The sequence below is a fragment of the Saccopteryx bilineata genome, chromosome 6 (genome assembly GCF_036850765.1).
Source record: "Saccopteryx bilineata isolate mSacBil1 chromosome 6, mSacBil1_pri_phased_curated, whole genome shotgun sequence".
Classification (NCBI taxonomy): domain Eukaryota; kingdom Metazoa; phylum Chordata; class Mammalia; order Chiroptera; family Emballonuridae; genus Saccopteryx; species Saccopteryx bilineata.
In genome coordinates, this window is record NC_089495.1 from 143939573 (window position 1) to 143958962 (window position 19390).

At 50.2% G+C, this 19390-nt stretch overlaps 1 protein-coding gene across 3 annotated transcripts in view; it reads right to left on the reverse strand.

The window, feature by feature from the left end:
• CYRIA (CYFIP related Rac1 interactor A) overlaps positions 1-19390 on the reverse strand; it is a 97873-nt gene that overhangs the window by 55288 nt on the left and 23195 nt on the right. The window lies entirely within an intron of this gene.

Below are 19390 nucleotides of genomic sequence, written 5' to 3' on the forward strand. Positions count from 1 at the left end.
GGTAGGTCTCTCTTGGGTCTCCCTCTGTCTCTGTCATTCTGTCCCTCCCTTCTCTCTCTCTTTCTGTTTCTCCTGTCTCTTTCTATCTCTGTCTCTGTGTATCTTTCTCCATGTTTCAAAAAACCACAGTAACAGACATGATCCCTTGGGTATCATTGAATAAGTCACTTTTCAGGCTACTGCACACATTTGAAGAGCCATTTTTCTGTGCTGGAAACTAAAACCAGAAATGGGATCTTGCATTTATTAAGCAAATAATGTCTGCCAGGAGTACCATGTGACTCTCACAGATACATTTTCCTAATTTGCCATTTCAAAAATGCCATTAACTTCATTTATCCAAAGGATTAGAGAACCAGACTTCAGAGAGCTAGAATGATCTGCAGAGTCATAAAGAGAATACGGTGCAAAATCATTAATAAACTCATCGCTTCCTCCAGAATCTAGCTTCTGTCCATCTAAACTGACTGTATTTAATCGGCCAAAACGCTGGGAGTTTTGCTGTGCTTGAGTTCGAATGCAGGAGAACGTCCTTTGGAATTGTCAACTGCTGTAATGGCATGCAGATTCTTTTTATGAGATTCTGTCGGACGGGGGCCCTAAAGGGCACAGCTTCCTCCCTGCCCCAGCCGGGCTCACGTGCTCAGAGGAGCTGGACTGGCTCTGGCTCCCAGCAAGAGAGAGGGGCCAGCCAGCCAGGAAATCATGATTATCAACGCTCTGCGCTTGTTCCTGTTCTCAGACAACAAGGGACAGGGCTGAGGGATGGGGTGGGGGTGGAGAAAGAGGAAGAAAAAACAGGAAGTGAAGGGGGAAGGGAAGGAAATGATAGAGAAAACACAGCAACTTTTAAAAGTCCTTGCCCTGATGAGAAAGTAATCTCAGCCGCTTCTGGGGCCGGCGCGGCATTCTGGGGAAGCGGGTCATGGTGGCGGCATGGAGAGACTGCGGTGGGTGCCATACATCACCCGCACAGAGCACAGCCCCAGGGAAAGGTGCCCTGGCACAGGAGCTGTTTCCCACAGGCACCTGGGTGTAGACCAAGAACAGACCAAATTTCCAGGGAAGAACTCTGTGGGAAGACCCTGTCTCTTACCTCCCGGATGTGAGAGAGAGACCAGGTGTGCCCCACAAGGACTTGCAAACAATAAGGAGGCGCTGTTGACGTGATGGGGTCTTGGGGGGAGGGGGCTACTGCTTTCTGTGTATACATTTGGGACTTGGTTCACCCAACTGGGCCCAGCAAGAACCCGCCTTCTACCACAAAACAAAGAGGGTCAGGCCCACAGAATGGTGGGTCACCTCCAGAGTCTGCTCTAAGATACTTCTTATCCATTTTGTTCACTTTGCTTGTTCATGGGCTCTTGTAAAAGTCCCCCCACATGTGATGGGCATCATTAAGAATGACAATCACCAGTAAGTTGAGCAACCGCACAAATAGTCAACCCTAATAAATAATCTAATCACATTGATGGGTACCGGGGCATAGGACAGGGGTTAGGGGATGTACTAGCCCGAGTGCACACCCTCAGACCTCCCCAAATTGGCTGTGCACCTGGGGAAGCTAACAAAAGTACAGTACAGCCCCAACCTGGGGCAAGGGTCAGAGCTTCTGAGCGTTTCTCTGTCACTAACCTGGCTCTGGTCCATGACTCGCATTCCAGTCCTCATCAGGGTTCACCTCCACTCATCTAACAGATTCTATCACAGAGGCCCCACCAGGAAGAACTGGCCTTGATTTAATAAATTATTTCCCCACCGTTCAAACAACAAGAGCAACAAAATGGAAGCATATGTGTGAGAGGAGCTTAAGCTTTTGGAAGTGATGGCTGGTGGTTTCCTGTTTGAGTCACTCATGGGCCAGATGTCCATGAGGGAGACCAGAGAAAGACACAACTTTCATGCGGGCCTGCAGGCAGCACAACCACACACAACAGTGACACTGATATGCTTCCGTCACCAGTAGTCATGGCCGGCTGGAGAAGTTGCTACAGTCCCTCAGGTCCATGGAGGAGGCTGACACCACCCGGGACCATCAGGAGTCTGCTCCTGTAGCACGTAGCAGCCAGCAAGATGCTTTTTAATAGCTTGTCTTCTTTGGTCATTTTTAAGAGAGGCAGAAAAACAGGGAGGTAATTATCCCATTTTAAAAATGGAAGAGCGGAAATGCAGAGACACGAAATGACTTACCCAGAGTCACATAACAGAACTGGGGCTGGAACAGGCATCTCCTAGACATCCAGTCTTGTGACCTTTTCACTTCTCTTGCTGGAAGTGAAACAACCCTGCCCCATTCAGTGGAGAGACTGAGGAATTGCTTACTATTCTGGAAGTAAACATTCCCACCCTCCTGGGCGAGCAGGTAAGGAATCTGCAGCCCGGGGTGGAACACGCATGTTCCCAGTCTCACTAACCAGCAGCAGGGCCAGCCTGTGAGTCCGGAGACCTCGGGGTGGCAAGACTGCGATTCATCGTGTACCTACTGTGTGTCGGGGTTTGTGCAGCACTGTTACGTCTTTAAACCTCACAGCAGCCACACAGATTTGCGGATGAGAAAACTGAGACACTCATCCAAGGGATTCAGCTTTGGAGTGGGAGTGCCATGGTTTGAAGTCAGGACGTGGTGAAACACTTCTTCTCTAAGCAGTTACATTAAAAAGAATGGGTGAGGCATACAGAAAGGCAAATTAGTAGAAAGGAATAAGGACCAAAGGAAGGACTGGACGAACAGATGATGCCTTCATTCAAAAGGCAGGGGAAGGAGGCAAGTCTCCACGTGGGAATATCGCGAACTGCTGAGTGGGCCCTGGAGTCAGCCAGCGCCAGTAAATGACATCTGGCCTTGGTGTTTACACAGCCTGGCTCGGTGGGAGGGAGGAGGAAGTAGGCCAGGCTGGGCAGTGGGTGGAGGAAAGGCCTGAGAGGGCAGAGTCGTCAGGGCGGGGAAAAGCGACGTCGCAGGAATCCAGTGACCATGTCAGAGGGGCAGGGACCCACTGGTCAGGCAGGTGAGCAAGATGCTGTCAAACGTCCCCATCTGGGACGCTGCACACACTGATAGGGACACCGGGCTCTGGTCTCAGCCTCGCAAAGGTCTGGGGATCAGGATGGAACAGCAATCATCTTTGAGCACTTCACAGATAGAGAGATTAATAACAGTCAAAGAAGAAGAATGTCATTTGCTGGCAACCTATTACATGTCCGGAAACAAGCTAGATGCTTCACATAGGTTATTTAGTAATTATACCACCTCTGTGAGGGCTGTATGATTATTCCTAATTTATAGATGAGCGACACTGAGTAACTTCCTAAAGGTCTAAAAGCTAGTCAGCTATGAGAAAGGACCCGAAGAACGGTCTATGTGGCATTTTGTCCCATGATGTCACCACCTGGAAACCACATGTGCTGGAAATGGTGACTTGCCTTACCCGTGACCGTACAATGGTGCTAACCCACAGCCAACTTACGCTGTCAAAACACAAAGGTCCAGGTTTTTACTTAAATGTATTATCTGCATGGCAGTGCATGTTCAAGGTCACACACAATCAAGGTGACCGTGCGATTTAGCATCTAAACCTGAATACTTGTGGGAGTGAAAGGGAAACCATTAATGCCACTAGGACAACAGGCGTAAATCAGGACTGTCCCAGGCACCCAGGATGCGTGGTCACCCTGATATCCGCATCCCACGGGCCAGTTATTTTTATGCTGTTGTGTCGGTAGAGAATGGTCCAGGACAGTGCCCTGCTTTGCAAGCCACACAAATATTCCTCTGCAACAACTCATTCTCCCTTTGCTCACCGGAATGTCTGCGCAATCTTCCGGGCCTGTAGGCCTTACATATAAAACAGGCCGATGCAACTTGGTTATAAAGCACTCATGCTATGGCAGGAGAAGCCAAGCTGTGACTGGCTTTAGCAATATATTTTAAAAGAACTATTGGGTTCCCTGTGGCCCGACAGCCAGAATCTGAATGTGCAGCTGCTCCAATAACCAGCCAGGCCCCTGATGTGAGGGCTTGGTGGCCCTCCTGGCTAAGGCCACTGAAGGCAGCTGGACAGGCAACCCATGCGGGAAGCCGCTGCTGGTGCCCAGACGCCTTGGAGACTGCAGGCCAGCGACAGGACACGAGACCGTGTTTCCTCAAGAGGCAGCATGTTGCTGGGGCAGGACAAGCCTTCCTCTGCTGCCAGCAGGACCTGACCCTGCCCGGGGGGTATGGAGCTGGGGCCCTTGGGCGGGGCGTCGCCCCTTCACCCCACCAGCCTGGGAGGACAGAAACAGCACTGAAAGCCGGCTTTTGTTTTCTTTTCCCCTCACATTCTGCCTCTTAAGAGTCTCTGACCAAGAAGAGCAAAGAATCAGCTGTTCTTTTAAAATCAGGAAATAGTCTTGACCCAAACTCACCCATCAATGCCGGTCAAGTAAGTGCTACCAGGAAAGTGACCCCGGGCATCGCAGGACGGCTGGCCCAGAGACCTCCTCCCGCGCCAGAGAAGCTGACGGTCTGAGAGCCCGGAGCGGCCCGGAGGGGCCGGCGCAGGCTCTGGGCCCCCATCCCGCAGTCCCACAAACAGCCAGGCTCTTTCAGTGTCATGGAGGAGCTTCTACAGGGGTCGTATTTGGTAAATAGGTAAGGAAGGCCCCTCCTCAAAATTACGGTAGGTCACACTCATAGGCTGCAGGGGTTAGGGCACGACTCATCCTTGAACTCACTACTGTTATTAGGGTTATCATGACCATTACTGTTATTATTACTAATAGCATTCAGGAGAGACCTCTGTCCTAGAGAAAGGAAGGGAAGAGACTTGTCCAATGCCACTCCACAAGCAGGTGCAGATGCCAGGGCTAGAACACAGATCTCCCTGCCAACTCTGTTTCTTCCACATCAAGAGGCTGGGAAGCCAGGGTAAGAAGCTGAAATGGGAGCGGCCTAGGACCCAGTGGTGACCAACCGAAGTGGCCCGAGCTCAAGCAATCCTAGATTGTCAGAGGCGGAGGAGTGGATGATGGTGGTGGGACAGCATATGACCCTTCCTCACTGTGCGCCGGCCGTGCCCCGGGCACTGTGCGGCACTCTCACGCCACATGACTGTCGCCCCGGGCACATCAGTGAGGTGGTACTCCCATCAGCTATATCTTGCATCAAGGAACTGGAGAGTGACTCAGAAAGGCTGAGTGACCAGCCCATGGTGAACTACATACATTCATAAGGGTTGATAATGAAGCACAAGTTCGACCCAAGTTCAATCTCACAGCCTCAGTCCAGCCATCGTGCTGCACAGCCAAGGAGGGCCCGTCCCTCACTCTCAGATGGGGTACCTGACACAGCGTGGGGGGCAGTGGCCAGCGGCAGGGTAGTAGAACTGAGACAAGAGGCCAGGGCTCTGCTCCAAAGCTCTCATTTGCTCCACTGCCCGGGGTGTGGTTTAACATCTGTTCTGGGCTGCGCCCCACCCGCACAGCCATTGTCCCTGTGTGAGTGGCGGGAGGACACCAGTCAAACTGGCTAATGAGTTCAGAAAACCCCACCCAGTTTTTCCACCGAACCAAACTGCCGAGGTCAATGCCTTCTCTTTCATAGAGTGCTTCACAGTGTTGGGTATATCAGCTCTTCTTCTGGGGTGGGGAGTGGAAGACACTTTACAAATCAGGTGAGATGCGTATTCTCCCTCTGACAAGTCCAAACGTCAGTAAATTAACGTCAGCCCAGCTGACAGCCTGGGCTATCAGCTCATGTTCCTTTCTCTCTTCCCAGGGCTGCAGCCACAGGAGTGTCGCCTTAATAACTCACCAGGTTGGAGGCGTTCGTTAGCCGCGGACACTACCTCCTCTCCACCGGGCAGGCAGCCCTGAGACAGAGATGAAGAAGCACGCTTTGCCAGTTACAGTAATGGTCGCAGGGACTGAAAATACTGCACGGGGAATAGTCAATAACATTGTAATAACTAGGTAAGATGTCGGGTGGGCACTAGACTTACTGGCTGGGATCACTTTATAATGTATACAAACATCTAATCACTAGGTTATACACCTGAAACTAATATAATAGTGTATGTCAACTGTAATTGAAAAATAAATTAAAATAAATTTTTTTAAAGACAGAAACAAACACAGCTCAAGCTGGAGAGGCCGTGCCTGACAACCAGTGACAGGAGCCAGGACGGAGCCTCGATGTGGATGAATGCTTCATAGGGACAGGCAAGGCAACTGAGATCAATCCCCAACTCGGCCTTGGCTGGGCTGTGTGACCTTGAGCCCCTCATTTCTTCTCTCTGATCCGCCGATGCAAAATCTCTCAAACGCACATCTTACAATGAAGGGCGTACGTCAGCAAGCTTCTCTGGGCTGCTGTGAAGACCCAGTGAGCTTGCCCTTCTAAAGTACTGTAGCTGTTTGGGTTTTAATTCTGCTGCTGGCTGGGAAGCTTTCCGAGAAGAGGCGAATGCCTCGTTTATCCAGAGCCCTGCACACATGATGAGGGCTGAGGGTTGAATCTGTATAATTTGGCTCTCGTGAGGACAGTGAACAGGGGAGAGAGGACGAGGAGGCAGGAACGCAGTCAAAAAAGAGGCCGGTCTCCGGCTGTGCAGGACTTTACATGGCACTACAGTGATTATGATGCCCAACACTAAATCGAATGATTTAGTAAGTATTAGTGGGAAGACGGTGCAGTGGGAAGAGCCTGTGGTTCTTGAGCTCAATACATGTGAACTGTAACTTCCTGGAGCCTTGGCTGCCCTGTCTCTGTAATGGGAACAATAGGTCCATTTCAAGGTCATTGGGGTTACCCAACGTTGAAAGTGGCCAGTGCAGTACTTGGTACCTATTTGAACTTCAGCAAAAACAACTGCCCCAAATGAGTGGGCCAAAGCTGACCCAGACTGTCAGAGTAAGCAAGTATTCTGGAAATTCAAGGCCAGTGCTGTCTAGGACTAAGAAATGGTGGCAAGACCAGACGGCACTGGGTACAATCTGAGAGCCAATTGGGCTGTAGCCATCTGTCTTCCAAGTTTCCAACAATGACTCTGCCATGCTCCAGAGATCCGCAAATACTTGGGGCACTCACAGACCGCAGACCACACGGGTCTCACACGGCAAACACCGCCCAAGGGCCACAAGCCACCTGCGAGCTCCCCAACAGCCCCTGGCTTACAGTGCCACCAACAAAAGCCACCTCTTGGGTGACTAACACTGGGTGTTTTATAAAGATTGCATTTACCCCGAGTCTGACAGATCGCAAAACACTGTGGGTTGAGAAGCAGGTTTCTGCTTTGACCTTAAAGGTCTCTAAGACACTGGGCCAGTCGCTCCCTACCGTCCAATGCAGTGGGCGTTGGAACCTGGGGCCCTCATGTCTACGAAGCCTTTCCACAAGGTGTTTCTGCAAGAGCCTCACCTATGACAGACACTGCCATTTGAGAAAGTAATTTTCTACGAGGCAGGCTTCTGCTAAAAACCCCATGGAAATGGGGCCCTCTGGCAGATGGCCCCCATTCATAGCCACAGGGAATACTCTGCAGCCCACAGGTAGCTGGAGTCCAGTTCTTGCCCCACCAGTTCCTGGCTGTGCAACCTCAGGTGAGTTCCTTCACCCCCTCTGAGCCTCCACTTTCTCCTGCGAGCCTCGAGGCCATGGGGTCGGGCTCGTGCCATGTCCCTACATTCCCAGCACACCTTGTTTTACTTCACAGGGAGCATCGGCCTCACTTTACTCAAATGCTACAAGGTGACCCGTCCTTCCTCGCCAAGGACAGAGCCAGGTACACTTCCACAAAGCGGGCATGGGAGGACATGGGGACTTCCATTATTCTGAGTAAGGGGAGAGAGTGCGCGCTGGCACAGGGAAGAATGATGGAGAAGGTACCTGGGACAGCTGGGAGCCGGCTTATCTACGCTGCGGAGCACGGTCACCCTGGCCTAGGACGACAGATACTGGCGATGGCACAAAGATAACTAACGGCACAGCTGCTGCCCCCGGTCCTGGTCCCCACTGCAAGGCAAACCGGGAGTCACGTGATCAGCCTTCAGGCTGCATTCACCCTCAAGACTCAGTGCAATCCTGCTTTCCTAACAGCACAGGGCTGCAGGGCGTGCATCCCTTACCCCTCACTGGGGTCCCAGGCACCCCGCATTTGGCCATGAGGAAAGGAGAGGTGGGAGCTGTGGACAGGAGAATGCTGAGGATAAGCTCTCCCCAGAAATTAACTACAGAAAATGGACTTTTTCCTTGGGAACCACCACCATCTAACAAAATCCATATTCCTAAACCTAGCGTTCAGGTCCATACAAATTAAGAAGCATTCTCTATATAATCCCTCATATAAACCCATATGATTTACTGCCACTTTGAGTGTTCTTGCCCTGATATGCAGACTTACACCTCCACGCTCCTCCGCTCTTCCTGTCATCATCGAGGCCAGCAACAGCCTCACCTCCTCCATGAAGCCTTTCCTGATGCTGCTGGCACCCTGCTTCACAATATCCCCCTCTCTCTGAACTCTCATGGCACACTCTATCTGCACCTTTCAGCATCCCGCACCCACGGACTTACACCTCCACGCTTCTCCGCTCTTCCTGTCACCATCGAGGCCAGCAACAGCCTCACCTCCTCCATGAAGCCTTTCCTGATGCTGCTGGCACCCTGCTTCACAATATCCCCCTCTCTCTGAACTCTCATGGCACACTCTATCTGCACCTTTCAGCATCCCGCGCCCACGGGTTGCCTCATCACTTTTTGATTGGACTGTTGCACCAACCGCGTGACTGGTCTCCTCCTGCCTGCACCATGGCCCAGTGCTCTGCAGAAAGAACTTTCTAAAGTACAGCTCTGATGATGTGTCTTCTCAGCTTAAAACCCTTCCAGTGCTTCCCACTGCTTCTGGGATGAAATCCAAATGCCATAGCATGCTCCCGCCCTTCCTTGGATGCTAACCACATTCAGACACATCTAACTGCTCCCTAAGGTTATGTAATGAGATGGCACCAAAGGTGGAAAGAGAAACCAGGTCTAATAACCGGAGACGGGTTCTTCCCACCGTCCTAGGCTCCTCCAGGCTTAATGCTGGGCCATAGAGGAGATGGCTAGGCGCATGTTACAAAACCATGGCCAAGGTCAAAATCACAAGACCAAGCTTAGTCCTTAGGCTTGATGAGTTTTTAATACTGACAACCAGGCCATCCACTAAATAACCAATCGCGAGAGTAGGCATCTGAAGCTCAGACATAAGAAAGTGCATTTGCTGTTCATATCAACAGTGAGGAGAAGATCATTATTTCTCCTTTCACACTGTGGACACTGAGGTTTACAGAAGTCACAGCTCCTATCAGCACTGAAACTCCAGCCAAGATGCTTCTCCACACACTCAACATATCTGAGGCTGAGCAGCAGCCTTTAGTTCCTGCCCAGGGTCCATGCTGGCCAGGAGGTCCTACTGATCGCTCCTTAGGGCTGCCACTCTAAGCCTGGAACTCTCCCACTGCTCCAGCAACCCCTTAGATAGAAAGATCACGTAGAGAAATGTTCATTTAACAGAGAAAGGGAGGAAGAAAATGCCATTCTAACAGCTTTATACTGGTCTGAACAGATGAGCAAAAACGCTTAGCAGGCTAATGCTTCCCCATCACACTTCACAGTAATGAGCGCCTGTGGTTATAAGAGAAGGGGGATGGGTGGAAGGACAAGGCCTAGAGGAAGCAAGACGAACATCTGAGCAAAGTGTACATGGACCCAGGGGGGTCCTGGAGACAGGTGACACGGGCTTATCGGAGCCAATCATACGTTACCTCCTCCCAACACCCCCGTCAGTGAGGTCTGATAAATAGAAACCAGCCATGGTGGGAGTATTTACATCATGAAATTGGCAAACACTCTTAACCAGGGGTGCTTTGTTTTTGTCTTTCTCAGGGAGTCAGTTAATAAAACATTTACTAGCCCACCACTAAATGGATCCAGGCGAAGGGCTGGGAAGACAGGAGATTGAAAATGCAGCTCTGCCTCCGACACACTGTTTGACGGGCAAGTTCCTTCTCTTTCTGGTCCTCTGCTATCTAACAAAGGGGAGTCAAGTCCTTGCTTTCCTTGCACATAACTATCTACATAAACTAAGACAGGGGACAGAAGGGCATTCTGGTCAATGTAAAGCCATGAGGACCTATTTGTCAATGTCTGCACACATTTTTTGTTGCCACAACTGAATTGAGTGGTGCTACTGGCACCCAGGGAAGCTGTAACCCCTCCCCCAACACATGAGACAGTCCCAACAGAGACTTATTTTGCCCAAGATGTCAGTGGTGCCCAGGTTGAAAAACCCAGATCTAAAGGTAATCAAACACAGTGGCCAAGTCAAATTGTTGGGTTTTTTTTTTAAGACATCAGCATCCAAGAGAATCAAAGGAAACTGGTCCATTGTCAGGAACCCTGGAGGCCAATGGCAGAATAGGGCGAGGTGTGCTACAGGTGCCAACGCAAGACGAAGTCAGAGCTCTTGCCCTAACATGGTGCTGAGCACACAGTAGGTGCTCAATACTGGTTTGTGGGAAAGCCAGATGGGCCAAGTCGAAACCATAACGTGCTCTGTCTAGCAGGCTCACACTCCAAGCCGGGCACACTACCTCCGCTCTCCCTGAACGACAACAGACAGAAGCCTCCGACCAGGGCGATCTCACCTCCTCTGCAAGGAACATGGGAAACAGCGGTGTGACATCACCACCGGCTATCACAGCGGCAGTGGTCAGAAGAGTGATTTTATTTAAGTCACTTTCTAATATGAGTTGAAATATCTTGAAAGGTGAGGTTTTCAAACCCTCCTCTGGGGGAAGCAGTTGTTAAAAACACACAGCAGGCCACCTGCTTCTGACACATTCAGAAACCACACTTTCCAGACAGCCCTTTTATCCCTTGTACCACTTGGGGCTGAAAATACATTTAGCACAAACCACCCGAGGCGGAAACAGCACTAGGAAGGGAGTTGGATCAGGATGGGAACAGGCGGCTCAGACACCCACAGGGGCGGGGGCAAAGCCGTGACAGGAGGACACTCACTGGCCCTGGGGGCCTGGAGTCGGGGTTCGGGGTGCTGCAAGGAAGCTTAACCACAAGCCTCCCCCAGAAGTCGCCCACAAGGCTCCCAACTCTCCCTCCTCCCACTGGGAGTGGCAGCTCATTTCTCAAGGAATGGGTGACGGGACAGAGGACCACCCCTGGTGTCGCCTGAAGAGCAGAATCTCCCCTGTAAACCATCTGACTCACAAAGCCCTGTAATTAAAAGCCCAAGGGTTCAGATCTAATTCTAGGTGTGGCGGGACCCTGTGAGCAGAATAACCAGGCGATTTGCCCTTCCTGGTCTATGAATGACAACTCACTTGACTCAGGGAGACACACAGGAGCCCAGAGCTGGAAGCCAGCTGAGCTGCGGGGCCCAGCCCTGCGCTGCGCCCACCTGCACTTCCGGGAGAGGGACTGTGGCCCCAGAGGAGATGGGCTTCCCCAGGGCGGCTCTCAGCTCCTCGCTGCCCCGAGCGTAAACAGTTTCTGATGCTCCTGCCTTGAACAAATTCTTTTCTTTCTTTATTTAACGTTTTACAATTCAAAGCAGTAACATGATAACTCCTTCGGTCATGATAAAATCATTTTGATATTTTATTAATAATTTCTTCATGTATTAGCTTGCAAGCTTGACTTTTTTCATACCAATAATGACCAACATTTCTGAATATCCTTTATGTGCTAAACACTTTACAAAATAGTCTCTCATTATTTAAAAATAATGGCTTTATATAACCTCTCGCTGATTCAGACATAAAGATTCAGAGTGTTTATGTGAATTCCCTGACCTCATCATACAGCCTGTTGGTGGCAGAAGTGGGATTCGCATGTAAGTCTGTCTGACTCTTGAATTTTGTGTTCCTCCAACTCTAATGACCTGCTTGTCTCCCAATGACATGTTGACTCAGTGCTAACTAGATCAGCACCACAGACTTGGGAGACCAGCCTCCTTCTTAAATGTGTCCGCTGGGCACAGTGCCCATGGCTCGGGTCCAGGAAGGGAGTGAGTGGAGCAGCGGCTGCAACTTCACCTGGAGTCTGAACTCTGCCACACGCCTGAACGGCACGCAGGACAGCCACCAAATACCTGGTGGGTTGCATCCTCGTTTGGGGTGCATGCATTGGGACAGTGACGAGGAGGAAGAGTCCCACGGAGGCCTGCCCCACAGCCCATCCCTGGCTTCCTGTGTTTCTCCTACTTTGGAGATGAAGGTGCTGAGATGAAAGTTCGGCGCCTCACCCGCATTTGCTGGTGGCCCATGAGCTACTGGAGAAAATAAATACATAAACCAGCAATTAAAATAGATATTCCTTGACTTACGATGAGGTTCCATCCTGAAAAACCCATCAAAACTTGAAAATACCATTAAGTTGAAAATGCATTTGGCACACCTCACCTACCAAGCTTCAGAGCCTTGCCTGGGATGCTGGGACACTCACATGAGCCCAGTGTGAAGCAAAAGCTGCTGACACACAGCTCACTTTATAGCGTTGACTATCTCATGGAACTTGTTATGCATATGGCTTTTGCACCATCACAACGTCGAACGCTGGTCATTTGAGCCATCGTAAGTCAGGGACCACGTGTACAGGGTGGCAGCTGCTGCACTGAATGGCACAGGCTGATGCAGAGTCTCCAGTGATGGGGTCTAACCTCACCCATTCGGTGGGACCTGGGGGATGAAGGCTTCACGGAGAGGCCAGTGCCTGAGCTGAGTCTGGAATCCACACAGGGTTGAGCAGAGGCAGACCGGGTCATAAGAATGAGAGCGAGGAACAGGGGTGCTCAGGCAGAGATCACAAGGTAATAAGTGTGGACAGGAGAGAGGAAACTCGGGAAGTAAGAAACTATTAATACATGGAGCTGGGCATAGCCGGACAACGACGGCGTAGCTGGGCAACGACAGCGGAGCAGGAGAGAGGCCTGGAGAGGCGAGGGCGGAGCCAAACATGGGCCCTGCAAGCCTCGTGAACGAGCCTACACTCTAAATGGGGGCTGGATCTATAACTTACCTTTCATTATCTGACAGTGACAGTGTGATATTTTATATCAGATACAAATATTTCTCATTACTCTAGTGGTAGTGACCTTAGTTAAGTGACTTCTCTACTCTGGCTTCACTTATTTTATCTCTAAAATGGGAAAACATATCTCAAGGGCATTATAAGAATAAGGTGAGCCCTGGCCAAATAGCTCAGTTGGTTGGAGCATCACCCCAATACATAAAGGTTGCAGGCTCGAACCCCGGTCAGAGCCCTTACAGGAACAGATCAATGTTCTGGTCTCTTTCTCTCCCTCTCCCTTAGTCTCTCTCTCTGAAATCAATAAGTTAAAAAAATTTTTTTTTGTCAAAAAAAAATGAAATAGTGAATACAAGGATTATGAAGGATTAGAAACAGATGCGAAATCCATATGGAGAATTATACCTGACTTCTCTCAAGACTGCATGAGAGAGAGGTCAGCACTGTAAAATGGGCCCCCCAAAAAGAATAACCTGGGTGGGAGATTAGGGTGCACGGAGCTGAGGCCACTTTCTTCCACTGTAGGTGCCCTGTCAGGAGGGCCCTACCCAGCGCAGCACCTGGGCACTGACTTGTCCTGGGAGCCTGTGTTCTGGGCTCAATTTCTGGTCCCTGTGACAGCTGAAAGGTTGCAAAAAACCAAACACAGGAAACCCACCTTGCCTATTTATCCAATGTTTCCAATTTCAGATAACAGAATTATTTTCACAAAGCCTCGGTGGCTAAGACATATCTGCTATTCAGAGGAAACAACAGGGCCTTTGCTATGGTGGTGGGCACAGAAATGCCTGGGGAATCTGGGTGAGTCCTCCCTCCGTCAGCCTGGCCCTGTGGTGCCTGCCTCCGCTGCAGTCAGGCAGGACAAAGCTCTCCAAGCTGCCTGCCCGCCGGGTTCCAGGCTGCAGGCCCGGGTTCCAGGCTGCAGGCCCGGGTTCCAGGCTGCAGGCCCGCGCGGGGGAGGCAGGCTCTGCAGAGGGACCTTCCCCAACCGTCGCACAATTCATCGCCTTTATCAGCACCATGTCTCCTCCTGCATTCTGTAACACACTTTTCTTCCCATCTCAGGAAGAATGGAACGACAGACGCTGCTGCTGAGGGGGAAAATGTCTGTAAAATTTAAACCATGGGGCATTTGTTCAAGACTCCTGGGTAATGATGTCTCTTGATATATAATTCATGATAGCCTTAAAACTTGGCCTACTTTGACACAGAGATCATATATTTTGGAGATGTCAGGAAGGGGGAGGGAGAAAATCATTTTTAATGAACCTTCTGTATTGACCTTTTGAGCAAAGCCAGACAATATTTTGGACCATTCTTTTCTCCCATAAGGTCTTCCCTTAAAAAGGCTTTTATTTTATTATTTTTTTTCTTTCTCTCTCTTAAATCAACAAGGCAGCATATCCTGCAGTTTCAGTTTTATCTTCTGTGACACTAGATAAACGAGGCTGAATCCATCTGTTAGCACACACAAGGGCTGCGAACGGTGTGAAAGTGGGAACACACGCATGCGCGCGCACACACACACGCACACACACACACTCCTTGCAAAAAGAGGAAAAAAATATCCACACTTTCAAAAAAAATTTTATCATCAGCAACCCTACCGAATGCCGACCAGATAGCAGCACTTTTATCCTTTTATGGGCAAATTCAGGAGGAAGCCAGCCTTGCCACAAAGGCTGTTCCCCCATGCGGCCACATGAATCTGGATGCTGGGGCTGGCTGCAGGCCAGGCACCTCCCCCACAGCCTGGGGTTCCAATCTCACCAAAATCAGCTGCTCCCCCTGGGTGTCATTACCTGCCACTTCTCAGCCCTCGGAGCTGATGCTGAGAGAGTCCCAGAGCAGCCAGAGGATGTCCATTCTTAGGGACAAAGGCCATGCCCCTGGGCTGATTTTCTGGGGGAAATGGGCAGGCAGGCTGCTGGGGCACCATCTGAATTGCTTGGCATTTCCTACAGCAATGCTGGTCGGGGTGCACCGTGTGTTGCTTCTCTGGGCTTTGAGCACTGCTTTTGTTCAACGATTCCTGAAAATGCCGAATGTTGTTGATCGGCTCAGATGCTGATCAACAGAGGATCAGAGACTGGAGGTTGGTGGTGATGTGGCCCAGGCCCTCGCCAGCACCCACTCCCAGGGCTCACTTCTCCACCATTGCCTCTTTACACCGGGCACAGTGCAGGGGGGCAATCTTAAAATGCAGAGTTCCTTTGTGTCCTAAAAGCAGCCACCATGTTCATCACAGAGATCTAAAAAGAATCAAGCTTCAGGCCCTGGCCGGTTGGCTCAAGGGTAGAGCGTCGGCCTGGCATGTAGGAGTCCCGGGTTCGATTCCCAGCCAAGGCACACAGGAGAAGCGCCCATCTGCTTCTCCACCCCTCCCCCTCTCCTTCCTTTCTGTCTCTCTCTTCCCTTCCCGCAGCCAAGGTTCCACTAGAGGAAAAGATAGCCTGGGTGCTGAGGATGGCTCTGTGGCCTCTGCCTCAGGCGCTAGAATGGCTCTGGTTGCAACAGAGCAACACCCTAGAGGGGCAGAGCATCGCCCCCTGGTGGGCATGCCGGGTGCATCCCAGTCGGGCGCGTGCGGGAGTCTGTCTGACTGCCTCTCCGTTTCCAGCTTTGAAAAAATGCAAAAAAAAAAAAAAAAAAAGAAAGAAAGAAAAAAGAGAAAAAGAATCAGGCTTCAGCTCATAACAAGGTGAAGCTTGAACACTTACTGTTTGGAAGAGGATGCGGGTGGAGGGGACAAGTGACCCCCTCAGCCACATTGCACTTTGAAAAGCTTATGTGGTTTTGGGGAGGGCTCAGAACCGAGGCTGCACCCCAGGCAGCCTGCCCTCCGGAGCGCATGTCCCACGAATTTGTTCTGTGGTGTCTGTCAGCGCCCCTCCCCCTCCTCCCACGCTCACTGCCCTAATTTAGACCTTATTATCTTTGTCCAGGATGGTTTTGCGCACGCTGCCAGATGGATGCTTCGTGAAGGAGGACAGCTATCACTGCGCCTCTCCATGGCTCAAAAAGCCACAATTTTCCCACTGGCTAAGAAATCAAGCCCAGCCCAAGAGGCACTCGGCATCAGGTCCTGGCCAGAATTCTAGTCACATCCTTCTTGCTCCTTCTCATAGCCTGCCCCTTACCCCCAAGTTCAGAGCTTCCTTCCTAGCTCGCCCACCTGCACGGCATTGCTCTTCTGTTTACCTCTACCTAAACGTCTTCTTTCCACTCCATCTCCTTAATTTCAACCCTAGTCATCCTTCAAGGCCAAATTCAAAAGCTACTTTAGCCATGGACTCAAACTTGATGCCCAGGGAAAATTTCCCTGTCCTTTGAACTCGCATCATTTTACAATATCTCAATCATTTTCTTTTGCTATAGTGAATTCTGTACACCTTGGGTTTTTTTATTCCACTAAAAGCCACATCTGAAGGCAGAGGAATGCCCAGTTGACTTTAGCATGTTCAATCTAGAGAGGTCCTGACACAGGTAGGGGTTCTCTTTTGCAAAGTTCACAAATATGGTTCCCGGATTGCAGACATACAGCAATTTCGTGCAAAGCACAGCTACCTACATGGATCATATCACAGTATGTAGAAAAGCTTCACTGGAGAAGCACACAGGTGGGTGGGTGAGCTGGGGTCCTAGGTGGATGACACCAATGACCTCTACGATGCTAAACCCAGCTGTCAATTCTCAGTCTTCAACTTGACAAGACCATCAGCAATTGTGACACATTGGGTCATCATCCTTCCAGAAAACCTGATGCACCTGAAGGCTAGGAGGCCGCAGTCCCTTATTTCTCCTCCTAGCTATGTCGGCTCCTTCCAATGTCAGTTCCTTTGGCTGGTTCCTTCTTTTCCCCGAGACACGTAACATCGGCCTTCCTTGGACACGGGTCTTCTCAGTCTGCCCGTTCTCTATCCAGACGCACTCCTTGGAAGAGTCTCGATAGGGACTCACTCCTTGGATGATCTCACCCAGTTTCATGGCTTGAAGTATCGTCGTCATTTGGATAAAGCTCACATTCATTATTTCCAGCTTTGTGCGCTTGCGAGAGCCAGTAGTTTACTCAAAGTCCACGCTCGGATGCCTAACGCGAGCTTTCTGTGGCCTCAGACTGAACCCGTCTCGCCGCCCAGGCTTCCTCATCTATAGACTCCTCGTCTCAGCTAATGGCAATTCCATCCTTCCAGCTTCTTAAGACAAAACACTGAGTCATCTCAGCCTCCCTCTATTTCCCGTCCCACAGCCAGTCCTTTGGGGAATTCTTCTGGCGTTACCTTTAAAATATATCCAGCACACATCAAACTACATCCCCTTTTCTCTGCTCCATTTATTCCTCATTGTTCTTTTGACCTTCGAATAAACTAAAAGGCAATATCATCACTTTGTTACACATACCTATGTTATTATTGTTTATTATTATTATTATTATTATTATTAACCTAGTTTCTTCCCACTGATGGATCCCCAGTGTCTAGATCAAGGCACAGCACAAAGCAGGGAGGCAATAAGGATTTGTCAAACACTTGAATGAATAACTTCTGCCCATGGTCTCTGAACTGTAGTTTTTTAAAAAGTAAACAGCTTTTAGCCACAGAGAAAGGCAACTGAAAGGCACATGTAGGCAGAGAAATGAAAGAAGCAAGGGCCTGGAGATATAGGTTCTCCAACACCTTCAGATGCAGCCCTGCCCTGCCCTGCAGCCTGGGGCAGGTAGCAGCCCTGTCCCGCAGCCTGGGGCAGGTACCAAACCACTCAAACAGGAGAGCTGAGAGCTTTCCAACTTGTTACAATCTGCCGAGCAAAGTTTGAAGGAAATTCAGTGGACAACTATCCTTTTTTTTTTTTTTTTTTTTTTGTAAGAAAGACATACAAAATGGAAATGAAATACACCCATGTTGGTAAATAACTATGTCTAAACACTTCTCTACAATTTTCTTTGCATTACCCATTTCTCTACCATAGTACAAAGATAATGTCCTGAGTTTTATCTATATTTGTGCATAGGACCTGGCCAGGTCAGTCCTGCTCCCTGCCTTCCCCACTGGGTTCACCCAGATGCACTGTTTCAAAATAATTTGTTCAATGAATGAAGAAGTGAACGGATGTCTTCTGTGCTGCCAGCCAGGACCAGCTCCAGGACGGAAGAAAATAATCGAGAGAGCACTCTGCCCTGAACGTGCTTTCGAGGCAGAAAACCCATTTGTCCCCACCTGGGCCCCAGTGCCTGGGTACCGGCAGACATTCAGTAAGGATTTTAATGCCTACAAGTCAGGTTCATCCCTGCAGCCCTAGGATTGGTAAAGGACGCTGATGCATGTTGCTTTCTTGACTCTGTCCTGGGGTCTCAGCATTCTGTACTCTGTCGCTGGGGTTTGATCCGAGGCAGAGCGGGTGCAGGGCCTGGTGGAATACCCCACTTGGTTGTGGAGTCCACCCTGCCACCCAGAGAGGTGATGACCAGAATCAGAAAGGCTCTGTTCTAAGATCAGCCCCTTCATTGGATGGACTGAGTCATGGGAGCCTCAGTGTTTGCATCCATAGATAGGGAATCATCACACAGTGTGCTGCACAGGCTATTGGGGAGAATTTCTGAGACCCTTCGAAGCCTGACCTCACTGAGCGCTGGCCTCAGATAACCATTGTTTCTCCTGAGGGCATGCCCTGCCATGCCCCCCAGGGAGACGGAGCTCCCCAGGCTGCTCAGAATCCATGTGTCAAGCGGGTGCTGTGGCTTAGCTACTGCTGTCTCTCTCGGGCTTCCTCTGGGCGTGTTTTCTTGGCAGATGTTCGTGGAGAGACTGGCCATCACCCAACCCAGAAGCACGATTAGGGCCTTGTGAGCTCTGATCAGAGTCAGGAATGAACTGGCTTGAGAACCAACTTCCTCGGAGGCCACACTTAGATAATCACACGAAAGATGCATTCAGCCCCACTGTGCATATTTTCTCTACCTTTGGGGGTCTTTAACATGGAAGGGGGGCAATTATTGCTATGGGAAATAAGAAGAAAGAGCAGAAAAAGAAAGCAGAATGTTCATCGCCCTGCCACACACACGCGTGGGTGTGGAGCCACAACCAGTAAGCCTCTTACAGGTCAGCAGCTGATTGAATTTACCTGATGGTACATGGAAGACTGGACAAGTAAACTGATTAATTTCAACATGAGAAAGTATAAATTCCTTGTTTTTATCGTGGTAGAAACCAGGGTAGAAAGACTTGGGACAGTTCAAGCATTCTTTCATTTGAAAGTCATATTTCAACTGAACTTGCAGACATTCCAGAGGACAGCTGGCAGGGGAGCAGGACACATTCTTGA